The sequence below is a fragment of the Phyllobates terribilis genome, unplaced genomic scaffold, assembly GCF_046119375.1.
Source record: "Phyllobates terribilis strain yellow unplaced genomic scaffold, ASM4611937v1 Scaffold_5__5_contigs__length_657084704, whole genome shotgun sequence".
In the NCBI taxonomy this organism is placed as follows: Eukaryota; Metazoa; Chordata; class Amphibia; order Anura; family Dendrobatidae; genus Phyllobates; species Phyllobates terribilis.
In genome coordinates, this window is record NW_027362765.1 from 20,580,632 (window position 1) to 20,593,881 (window position 13,250).

The 13,250-nt window shown below is 41.1% G+C and overlaps 1 pseudogene; it reads right to left on the reverse strand.

Moving 5' to 3' along the window:
* LOC141271381 (uncharacterized) overlaps positions 1-13,250 on the reverse strand; it is a 526,239-nt pseudogene that overhangs the window by 137,773 nt on the left and 375,216 nt on the right.

The following is a 13,250-nucleotide window of genomic DNA, read 5'->3' on the forward strand; positions in this document are numbered from 1 at the left end:
TACCTGCTGGTGAGCTCACCTCCGGTCTGCGCTTAATGATGACTCGCCCCAGCGTAGCAGCAACTGAGCTCCGCTCGCTCAAGCGCCGCTCTAGCTGTCAGGAGAGCGGGCGCCTTATATCACGGGTGACGGCTTCCTGTGGTGTGGATCAGAAGCGATGGCGCCATTTTAAGCTGTCAGTGGCAGGTAGAGCGAGCCAGATGCAGCCTTCAAAAGAGCCACATCTGGCTCGCGAGCCATAGGTTCCCGACCCCTGATATAGAGTCATTACATACAGAGTGATCTATTTCAAGTGTTTATTTCTGTTAATGTTGATGATTATGGCTTACAGCCAATGAAAACACAAAAGTCATTATCTCAGTAAATTAAAATACTTTATAACAACAGCTTGAAAAATGTTTTTAAAATCTGAAATGTTGGACTACTGAAATGTATGTTCAGTAAATGAACTCAATACTTGGTCGGGGCTCCTTTTGCATCAATTACTGCATCAATGCGGCGTGGTATGGAGGCGATCAGCCTGTGGCACTGCTGAGGTGTTATGGAAGCCCAGGTTGCTTTGATAGCAGCCTTCAGCTCGTGTGCATTGCTCGGTCTGGTCTGATGTCTCTCATCTTCCTCTTGACAATACCCATAGATTCTCTCAGGGGCGGACACCGACTGCTTAGGGCCCCTGTGCAATGTGTCTGGCCCCCCGCCTTTTATGGCGACAATGCTACAGATGTACAGTTAGGTCCATATATATTTAGACAGAAACAACATTTTTCTAATTTTGGTTCTAGCCATTACCACAATGAATTTTAAGCAAAACAATTCAGATGCAGTTGAAGTTCAGACTTTCAGCTTTCATTTGAGGGTATCCACATTAAAATTGCATGAAGGGTTTAGGAGTTTCAGCTCCTTAACATGTGCCACCCTGTTTTTAAAGGGACCAATAGTAATTGGACAGATTAAATGATTATAAATAAAATGTTCATTTCTAGTACTTGTTTGAAAACTCTTTGTTGGCAATGACTGCCTGAAGTCTTGAACTCATGGACATCATCAGACGCTGTGTTTCCTCTTTTTTGATGCTCTGCCAGGCCTTCACTGCGGTGGTTTTCAGTTGCTGTTTGTTTGTGGGCCTTTCTGTCTGAAATTTAGTCTTTAACAAGTGAAATGCATGCTCAATTGGGTTGAGATCAGGTGACTGACTTGGCTATTCAAGAATATTCCACTTCTTTGCTTTAATAAACTCCTGGGTTGCTTTGGCTTTTTGTTTTGGGTCATTGTCCATCTGTAGTATGAAACGACGACCAATCAGTTTGGCTGCATTTGGCTGGATCTGAGCACACAGTATGGCTCTGAATACATCAGAATTCATTCGGCTGCTTCTGTCCTGTGTCACATCATCAATAAACACTAGTGACCCAGTGCCACTGGCAGCCATGCATACCCAAGCCATCACACTGCCTCTGCCGTGTTTTACAGATGATGTGGTATGCTTTGGATCATGAGCTGTACCACGCCTTCGCCATACTTTTCTCTTTCCATCATTCTGGTAGAGGTTGATCTTGGTTTCATCTGTCCAAAGAATGTTCTTCCAGAACTGTGCTGGCTTTTTTAGATGTTTTTTGGCAAAGTCCAGTCTGGCCTTTTTATTCTTGATGCTTATGAGTGGCTTGCACCGTACAGTGAACCCTCTGTATTTACTTTCATGCAGTCTTCTCTTTATGGTAGATTTGGATATTGATACGCCTACCTCCTGGAGTGTGTTGTTCACTTGGTTGGCTGTTCTGAAGGGGTTTCTCTTCAAGATGGAGATTATTATGCGATCATCCACCACTGTTGTCTTCCGTGGGCGCCCAGTTCTTTTTGCATTGATGAATTCACCAGTGCTTTATTTCTTTCTCGGGATGTACCAAACTGTAGATTTTGCCACTCCTAATATTGTAGCAATTTCTCGGATGGGTTTTTTCTGTATTTGCAGCTTAAGAATGGCTTGTTTCACCTGCATGGAGAGCTCCTTTGACCGCATGTTTACTTCACAGCAAAACCTTCCAAATGCAAGCACCACACCTCAAATCAACTCCAGGCCTTTTGTCTGCTTAATTGAGAATGACATAACGAAGGGATTGCCCACACCTGTACATGAAATAGCCTTGGAGTCAATTGTCCAATTACTTTTGGTCCCTTTAAAAACAGGGTGGCACATGTTAAGGAGCTGAAACTCCTAAACCCTTCATCCAATTTTAATGTGGATAACCTCAAATGAAAGCTGAAAGTCTGTACTTCAACTGCATCTGAATTGTTTTGTTTAAAATTCACTGTGGTAATGTCTAGAACCAAAATTAGAAAAATGTTGTCTCCGTCCAAATATATATGGACCTAACTGTACATATAGCCACACACACATATCTCTTACATTGTCTCCTTTATTATGTATATTACCGTCCCTTATTACACAGTGCCCTCTCTTGTAATATACAGCACCGTCCCTTACATATCGGATAATATAGTACGCTGTTTTTTATTACATACTGTCCTTGCTTGTTAGATATATAATGCAATGATGGCTGATGGAGCATGGGAAAGCTTTTTTTCTGGTGGAAGAGCTGATGGACCAGTCTTCTGGTCCCCGAGTGCTCCATCAGCAGTCATTTTATAACTAACAAGAGATGACTATGTAATAAAAAAGGGCGCTGTGACTGATAAAAAAAATAACAAGAATACGCTATGCAAGGGACAGCACTGTACATAACAGCAGAGGAAGCTATATACAGTGGGGAAAAAAAGTATTTAGTCAGCCATCAATTGTGCAAGTTTTCCCACTTCAAAAGATGAGAGAGGCCTGTAATTGACATCATAGGTAGACCTCAACTATGATAGACAAAATGAGAAAACAAATCCTGAAAATCACATTGTCTGATTTGGAAATAATTTTTTTTCAAATTTTGGTGTAAAATAAGTATTTGGTCACCTACAAAAGTTCATCTCAATACTTTGTTATATATCCTTTGTTGGCAATGACAGAGGTCAAACGTTTTCTGTAATTCTTCATGAGGTCAGCACACACTGTTGCTAGAGCAGTGATGTTTTGGGGCTGTCGCTGGGCAACATGGACTTTCAACTCCCTCCAAAGGTTTTCTATAGGGTTTAGATCTGGAGACTGGCTAGGCCACTCCAGGACCTTGAAATGCCACTCCTTCGTTGCCCTGGCAGTTTGCTTGGGATCATTGTCATGCTGAAAGACCCAGCCACGTTTCATCTTCAATGCCCTTGCTGATGGAAGGAGGTTTGCACTCAAAATCTCACAATACATGGTCCATTCATTCTTTCATGTACACGGATCAGTCATCTTGGTCCCTTGGCAGAGAAACAGCCCCAAAGCATGATGTTGCCACCCCCATGCTTCACTGTAGGTATGGTGCGCTTTGGATGCAACTCAGCATTCTTTCTCCTCCAAACACGATGAGTTGTGTTTCTACCAAGCAATTCTACTTTGGTTTCATCTGACCATATGACATTCTCCCAATACTCTGCTGGATCATCCAAATGTTCTCTAGCAAACATCAGACGGGCCCGGACATGTAATGGCTTAAGTAGGGGGACACATCTGGCACTGCAGGACCCGAGTCCCTGGCAGCGTAGTGTGTTAGTGATGGTAGCCTGTGTAACGTTGGTCCCAACTCTCTGCAGGTCATTCACTAGGTCCCCCCATGTGGTTCTGGGACTTTTGCTCACCGTTCTTGAGATCATTTTGACCCCTCGGGGTGAGAGCTTGTGTGGAGCCCCAGATTGAGGGTGATTATCAATGGTCTTGAATGTCTTCCATTTTCTAATTATTGATCCCACAGTTGATTTCTTCACACCAAGCTGCTTGCCTATTTCAGATTCAGTCTTCACAGCCTGGTGCAGGGCTACAATTTTCTTTCTGGTGTCCTTCGACAGCTCTTTGGTCTTCACCATAGTGGAGTTTGGAGTGTGACTGTTTGAGGTTGTGGACAAGTTCAAACAGGTGCCAGTACTACAGGTAATGAGTGAAGGACAGAGGAGCCTCTCAAAGAAGTTACAGGTCTGTGAGAGCCAGAAACCTTGTCTTTTTGTAATTGACCTAATACTTATTTTCCACCAAAATTTGGAAAAAAATTCTTTACAAATCAGACAATGTGATTTTCAGGATTTGTTTTCTCATTTTGTCTCTCATAGTTGAGGTCTACCTATGATGTCAATTACAGGCCTCTCTCATACTTTTTTCCCCATTGTAAGTCTCCACCAAACTCCACCACACCCAAAAGCACTACAAGTACTGGCTGACGACGGGCTCATGCAGCCTTTATCTATCCTTCATCCCCTCAAGATGGCTGCACCATCATTGTAAATAAGCCCCTGTACTTTGTGTCACCACCACCTCATTGTAGATTGTAAGCTCCTACGAGCAGGGTCGTCATTATTTTTGCTTTAATTATTGTGTTATCTTTAGCTATGTTACTTATGACTGTTGTATATGAACCTCTGAATTGTAATGCTCTGCGGAATATGTAGGCGCTATATAAAGATTATTATTATTTTGTGGCTTTCCCTCCTTGTGGAGTGTGTTAATGACTGCCTTCTGGACATCTGTCAAGTCAGCAGTCTTCCCCATGATTGTGGAGCCTACTGAAAAAGACTAAGTGACCTTTTTAAACCCATCGGAAACCTTTGCAGGTGTTTTTATTAATTATTCTAATTTACTGAGATAATGACTTTTGTGTTTTCATTGGCTGTAATACAGAATCATCAACATTAACAGAAATAAACACTTGAAATAGATCACTCTGTTTGTAATGACTCTATATAATATAGGAGTTTCACTTTTTGTATTGATGAACTGAAATAAATTAACTTTTTGATGATATTCTAATTTAGTGAGAAGCACTTGTCTGTTCGCTATGCAAAGCCAAATGACTGTGCCTATCTGCACCAAGTTAAGCACATCAGTGAATCAAGTACTTCGGTAGATTTAGACAGAATTCCAGCTCTCTATGACCTACCGTTCTCCTCAAGATATTCACCAAAACACTCACCACAAAAGCAAATATTAATTTATGGAGAAATGACAGGACCATTCTGCCCCAAGTTTACCATGTATGCAAATCATTTGCTTTGGAATATTTTAGACCGGGATTCAGATTTCTAGGACCTACCATTCTCAACACATCTCCCCCCCATCCCCAAAAAAACGAGCACAACAGCAAATATACATTTACAGTCAAATGTTTGGACCAATCTGGACCAAATTTTACCACATTGGTAAATCAGGCACTTCGGAAGGTTTTAGCTCCCTAAGATCTGCTGTTCTCAACACATGTGCAAAAAAATGGAATACAGAAGCAAATGTTTAACCCCTTAACGACCGCTGATCCAAATAAACGTTGGTCATTAAGGAGCCCTACTCCCTGATCGCCGTTTTAAAGCGACATCGGGAATAAGTCTACAGTGCCGCCGGCAGGCAAAATTCCCATGGGTGATAGCTCTACATGACAGTTGAGACCATGTGGTATTGGCTCTGGCCGGTTTTGTAACCGATTGCGGCTGATTACCGGTTTAAATACCTCTGGTAATCGCGACAGCAGTATTTAATTGGTTAAAATTGGGTTAAAATTTAAAAGACCCCCTTTGCAACCATCAGACCCCCTCGATGAGAATCAAGGGTGCCGATGATTACGATGCTACCCTGAGGTCATGTGATATGGTGTATGGTCATGGGGTATGGTGACCTGTGAGATCCAGCTATAAGCTGGGTCTCACAGGCACAGTCAGTAAGTCACTGACAGGTATCATGGTACATAAGTACTGCAGTGTATGAGACCAGAGATCAAAATAAAAATTATACATATCCCATAGTGGGACTAAGTGGAAAACTAAAAAAAAGTTACATAAAACGCAGCCATTGTGTTAAAACAAAAATAAACTCAAAAAGTACACATAATTGCTATTGCTGCATCCGGAACGACCAGATCTATAAAACTATCATGTTATTTATTCCATATGGCAAAAGCAGCAAAAACAATAATAAAAAAAATTCCAAAAATGTTGCTTTTTCATCATATTGACTCACAAAAAAGTGAATAAAAAGAGATCAAAAACTCATATGTAAAAAAAACATGGTATAAATGAAAACGCCAAACCGTCCCACAAAAAATAAGCCCTAATATGGCTCATTTGGAAAAAAAAAAAAGTTACAGCTCTCAGAATATGGCAATGCAAAACACAAATTCATTTTTGAAAAATAAAGTTTTTAGTGTGTAAAAAAAGCAAAGCATAAAAAAAATTATATAAATCTGGTATCGCTCTAATCATACCAACCCGACGAACAAATCGGCGTTATCACTTTTACTGCACAGTAAAAAATAAAAACAATAACTGAATTGCGGGTTTTTGTTCATTCAGTGTCTGAAAAATGTGAATAAAAAGATAAAATATTAACTCATCCCCAAAAAAATAAGCCTCATACAGCTCTGTTCGCTAAAAAAATAAAAGTTACAGCTCTCAGAATACGGCGACGAAAAAACAACTTTTTATATAAAAAAAAGCATTTTTAGTGTGTGATAGCAGCAAAACATAAAAAAAACCTATATCAATCTGGTATTGCTGTAATCGCACCGACCCAAAGAATCAATCTGACTTATTTATACTACGAAGTGAACCGCGCAAAAATAAAAATAAGAATTATTCTTGTACTGCTGACTATATGTTCATTCTACTTCTCAAAAATCTGGATAAGGCTAAACTTAAATTTATCCTGCCCTCTCCGCTCAGCGCTTACGTCGGGGTTTTGTAAATCAGGTACTTCGGTAGATTTAGACAGAATTCCAGCTCTCTATGACCTACCGTTCTTTCTAGGGGACTCTCATTTTGTCCTACTAAGGCCCTAGATAAAACTGAACTCTAGTGACATGGAAAATTATTTCAGGAGACTGCGCCTGAGGGAATACTTCAATTCTACAGAAGATTCAGAACCCACCCGAACTGAAGGAAAAGGGACCTTGACAACCAAGAAGAGGTCAGATTGGACACCTCCACCTGGACACAACCCTCATTTGGATACATATATAGACTCCTTCAAACATGTGATAAAATCCACCATCCTAGACACAAACAGGAGACAAGCATCCAACATCAGTGCCCAGGAGAGAAAGGCCATACAATCTTTGAAAACCAACAAAGAAATCATCATTAAACCTGCTGACAAGGGTGGTGCAATAGTCATGATGAACACATCAGACTACATGAAGGAAGTAAACAGACAACTGGTGGACACGCGCTACTACAAAAAACTGGAGTCTGACCATACACAGGACTATTACAAGGAACTAAACAAGTTGGTATCGTGTCTGCCTGACGAATCCATAAGAGCCGATGACCTGATACCAGAGAGTCCAAGAATAGGAACATTCTATATGCTCCCCAAAATCCACAAATCTGGAAATCCAGGAAGATCAATTATTTCATGTCTGGGCACCCTTACTGAGTAAGTTTCTGGATGGGTAGAGTGTGTTCTTAAACCCCTGGTAAAGAGCACACCCAGCTACATTCAGGACACGACAGACCTACTGAATAAACTAGCAGCAATAGGTCCTCTACCAGAAGGAACCATCCTGGCCACCATGGATGTGGAATCTTTGTATTCTAATATCCCACACAAGGATGGATTAAATGCCTGCAAACTCTTCATAGAAAATACAGGAATTGTTGCTGATTCTGTGGTCAAACTTACAGAACTCATCCTCACCCACAATTACTTTGAATTTGATAACAACATATATCTACAGGAAACTGGTACAGCGATGGGAAGTAAAATGGCTCCACAGTAAGCAAATCCTTTCATGGCCAAGCTTGAAAGTGACTTTTTGTCCTCTTGTCCCATCAGGCCTCTGGCCTACTATCGTTTCATTGATGATATTTTAATCATCTGGACAGGGTCTGAGCTACAGCTGAAGACGTTCCATGAACACTTTAATCGATTTCATCCCACAATCAACCTAACACTCAACTACTCCTGTACTGAAATTAACTTTTTGGACACCATCATCAAGCTACAGAACAATGAAATAGAGACATTCTTGTACCGGAAACCAATCGACCGTCCTACATACCTTAAATGGGACAGTTTCCTTCCAAAACACATAAAAAAACTCTATTGTTTACAGCCAAGCCATCAGATACAATCGGATATGTTACAACCAGATGGATAGAGACAAACACCTTGATGGCCTCAGAAAGACCTTTTTGAAACAGGGCTACCATCCAAGAACAATTGAGAACCAGATTACAAGAGCCACCAGAATATCAAGGAATCATCTCCTACATTACAAAACCAAACAAGAAAACAACTGGGTGCCTCTAGTAGTCACCTACAATCCAAATCTGGTGGCGCTAAGAAGAGCTGCACGAAAACTACAATCCTTACTACAAAAAGATGCCCGATTACAATCCATATTTCCAGACTCCCCACTTCTGTGTTTCAGGCAGCCCCCAAATCTAAGAAGCATCATTGTCAGAAGCTCCCCGTCATCTCCACCAGCTACAGGTACCTTTCCTTGCAACCAGAAAAATGTAAAACCTGTCTGTTTATAACGACCACAGACCAGATAAAGATTCCCAATTCACATCAGGACTATAAAGATCCCAGGTACGTTCAGCTGTATCACATCTAATGTAGTGAACTTAATTATATGTACCAAATGTCCAGCTGGGGGTCTGTATGTAGGGGAGACAGGGCAAAAACTTAGAACAAGGATGAATCATCACACAATAAAAGAAAAAAGAATAGATCTACCTGTAGCCAAGCATTTTTGTTCCCCTGATCACAGCATAAAAGACATGAAATTACTGGTATTAAAAGGTAACTTCAAATCTCAAAGAGAAAGAAGAATCTCAGAATATAAACTGATGGTGACCTTTAACACTTTCAGAGCAGGAATGAATGTGTCGCATGGATTTATGTCATTCTACATCAACTAAGGAATGTGCTCCTCAGACTTGTGAGGCCATCACAACACTGGACCTAGTCACAGGACAATAAAACCTTCACACTCCTTATCTATTAACTGCTCAAATATTTATAGCCAGAAATGTTTATCTCTTCCATAATAACTCTGCTTTTCATCACCTGTCTTACCTATTGCATTTTTGTGTGTCTTATTGTGTATAAATAGGTGACTCTTCAGATTTTGTGGTATACTATGCCTGATGAAGAGACCTGAGTAGTCTCGAAAGCTTGCAATTTGTTAGCATCTTTTCAGTTAGCCATTAAAAGGTATCAACCACTGAGGACTCTCAAATCTAAATATTTTTGGAAATTACCCAAAATCATGATTCAGACAAAATTCCGGACTAAACCACTCACTTATGAAGCCGATGGAGTCATTTTGGACTTAGAGCTCAAGTGTGGGGGCGACCACAGATCTGTGCACGCCTAAAAAGATGGATACAACCGAAGCAGACACCAAACGGAGTCCAAAGTGTCTCCATCTGCTTCATTATGGTTAGTGGTTCCGTTGGGAGGTTTCGTCTGAAACGCAGTTTTGTGGGATTTACATGAAAACCCGGAGATAAGTGCTCAGTGTAGAACACAATAATGTGATCCCAGCCTTATAGTGGAAGAGTCAAAAAATATTATGCACCTCAAAATGTTACCAATAAAAAACCTAATTTATCCCACACAAAACCAACACCCACTCAGGTCAGTCATCTGTCACTGCAACTATAGGGGGGCCCACGTTACTGGTAGAACAAAGATTCTGGAAAAGATACATTGCTCCCATCCTCTTAAATAAAATCTTGTGAATTCTGCACTCCCCAATCCAAATGTCCCCCTTCTGAGCCCCACTGGAACTAAACCACAGGAAGCTGCTGACTGTTTGGCATTATTGTAGCAAGGAGAGCACACTTAACACTTTACGGGTGGATACAATGTATGGGGACATAACATATGCAATTCTACAGAATAAAGCACGGCAGAGATGTTTCTATAATGGGGTCACTTTTGGGGGTTTTCTGCTGTTCTGGCACCTTGGGGGCTCCGCAAATGTTGCCCGCAAACTATTCTAGCAAAATCTATGCTCCTGATTACATATGGGGCGTCACAGCGTTCAGAAGAAATTGTGCAATAAACTGTTGGGTCCAGTTTCACTTATTAACTCTCGAGTAACTGACAAATTTGCAGCTAATTAAAAAAAATGCATTTTACCACTAATACGTTATATTTCCATGTCTCAATGTTATAAAATTCTGTGAGGCACCTATGGGTTCAAAATACTCACTACACCCATAGGTGATTTCCTTGGGCAGTGAAGTTTCCAATATGGGATTTACCTGGGGGGTTTATGCTGTACTGGCACCTCAGGGGCTCAGCTAATGGAGCCCAAAATCTATTATACCGCTTCTTCCCATACGACACCCCCCGTGTGCACAAACAGTAGTGCACAAGCACATATGGGGTACTGCCACATTCAGGGGAAATTGCATAAAAAATTGTGGGGTCTAATTTCTCCTATTACCCCTTGTGTAAATTATAAATTAAAAATGCTCAATACACCCCTAGATGAATTCCTTGATGGGTCTAGTTTCCAAAATGGGGACACTTGCGGGGGTTTCTGCTGTTTTCGCATGTCAGGGGCTCTTATCATGATATTCATTGTAAAAGTAAAAAAAATGGAGCCAAAGCGACATTTTAGAGGAAAAATTTAAATTTAGATTTTTTTCAAATGCGACATGGCATTCACAATCTATTCCAGACAAATAGCGCTCTTTCCTTTCCTAGCCCTGACATGTGCCCAAACAGAAGTTTTTGAGCACATATGGGGTATCATCGCATTCAGGAGAAATTGTGTTGTCCAATTTATCCATTGCAAAAATTACAAACTTTGGGCTAAAACAACATTTTCGTGAAAAAATTGAATTTTCAATATCACGACCTAATGTTATCAAATTCTGTGTAATACATGTGGGTTCAAAATGCTCATTATGCCCCTGGATAAAATCATTGACAGGTGTAGTTTCCAAAATGGGGTCACTTGTGGGGATTTCTGATGTTCAGGCACCTTAGGGGCCCTGCAAATTCGAAATGGTACCCAATTTATTTAATCCAAATTTGTGCTCCAAAATTCAAATGGTGTTCCATCCCTTCCGAGCCAGGCCATTTGTCCAATGAGGTGAGACCGGTGTGTCAGGTGTGACAAGACAGTCTCTCTGCAGTTGGCTGCAGAAGATAATAATAATTAATTTTTATTTCTATAGCAACATATTTCGCGGCACTTTACTCTTTAGAGGGGACTTGTACAGACAATAAAAGACATTACAGACTAACAATAATCACATAAATCAACAGATAACAGGAGGAGAGAGGGCCCTGCTCGCAAGCTTACAATCTTTGAAGAGCTCTTTGTTGGGCATTGCAGATGTAATTTTGCACCTTCTTGGATATTTGCTGGGAGTGTCCTATATGTTATTGTCTGTTTGGTGATTCAATGAAGTATTGCCACACTGTTTTACCCTCACTCTGTGTTGTCTGAGTAGTATTCTTCCCACGGGAGACCATGTGTCGCCACACTTAGCTATTAGTAAGGAGAAAAGAAAACCAGCTCACCCTTTGATGCAATACGATTTGCTTAGAAGCTCGTGTTCCTTGCTACCACACGGCGTCAGTCAATCCAGGGGAAAGAAATTGATCCAGTTTCAAATCCAAAGTTCAACAGCATATTAAAAATATATAGTCTTTTATTTTCAAAATTTAAAATGGTAGATGATAACAATATGATGTTTTCATGTTCCTTCTACCTATATTCCATCATTAGCTCCAATGTTGTGAAGTTTTTCTCTGCTTGCACTTATTTATCACCTACGTTTTTAAATTTTGGACTATATATTTTTATATATGGTGAAGACGCCGGGGCCACGTGCCTTGCTGATCTATTAAATCCGCCCTTATCTGTCCCCTCTCACTTCCAGGGAAGTGGGGAGTTGTCGTGTATAAAAATACACAAACCAGACTAACAAAGGTTGACATACAGGGATAAATTAAAATACTGATCATACAAAATGCACTCACAAACAACAGAGTGGAACACCTGGAAGTATAGGAAGGAAAAACAAAATAGGAGAGGATGTCGGTTTCAGTGACAAGAATTGTCACACCTCAACGACATCTTCTCTTCTGGTGGTCTTCATATGGACCCAGAGAAAGTATCCGTCATAATAGATTGGCCACAGACAGTCGGTTTCAAGGCTTCTCAAAGATTCCTTGACTTTGCAAATTATTACCTCGAGTTTATTAAAAACTACTCTCAAATGGGTGCTCTGCTGACAATCCTAACTCGGAAGGGCACTAATTCCAGAAATTGATTGGAAATCTGCTGTTCAAGCCTTCCTAGAACTCAAGACTGGTTTCTCCTGTCCTGAACCATCCTGATGTGAACAGATCTTTCTTCGTTCAAGTGGATGCTTCTGCTATTAGGGTAGAAGCAGTTCTCTTTCAAAATACCTCTAGAGCAAAAATCATACCTGCGGATTCTACTCCAGGAGATTTTCTCCGGAACAGAATTATTCCATTGATGACCATGGACTCTTAGTCATAAAATTGGACATTGAGGATTGGCGATATCTTCTTAAAGGAGCTAAGTTCCCACTGACTATACCACAAAAACCTGGGGAATCTTCAGTCTTCTCGTAGGCTGAATCCCCACCAAGCTCAAAGGTCGCTCTTTTTCTCACAATTTGATTTCAACCTCTTTCAGCTGTTATGGACTCATTTGGGAAGAGCTATAAAAGAGGGGGGTACTGTTACACACCTATCCCGGGTCCGGAATATGCTCCCCTCGCCCCAGTCCGCTCAACTCTGTTCTGCCCGTGTCTGGCTTTGCAAGTGGCCTGACGTGCTCCCACGTGCTGCCTAGTCCTATATAAAATCCACAAAAACACACACCTGTGTCATGGTATTAAGACTCTTAGCTCTCCTGTGTCCTCCAGTGCTTCCAGTTTCTGCTTCCCCGTGTCTTGTTTGACTGCAGTCTCCAGTGCTTCCAGAACCTGTTTCCGGTGTGCCTTACATATCTGCTGCACCAACTCCCGTGGCTAGTGTGCTCACGCAGTCCTAGGGCTTGGAAGATCCACCTCACCACGAGACACAAATCAGTATCATTCCAAACACTTCCAGATCTTATCTCACATTGCTCTCAGTTCTGATCCTCCCCTACACTGACAGCTGTTCGATGCTCTGCGGCATCTCT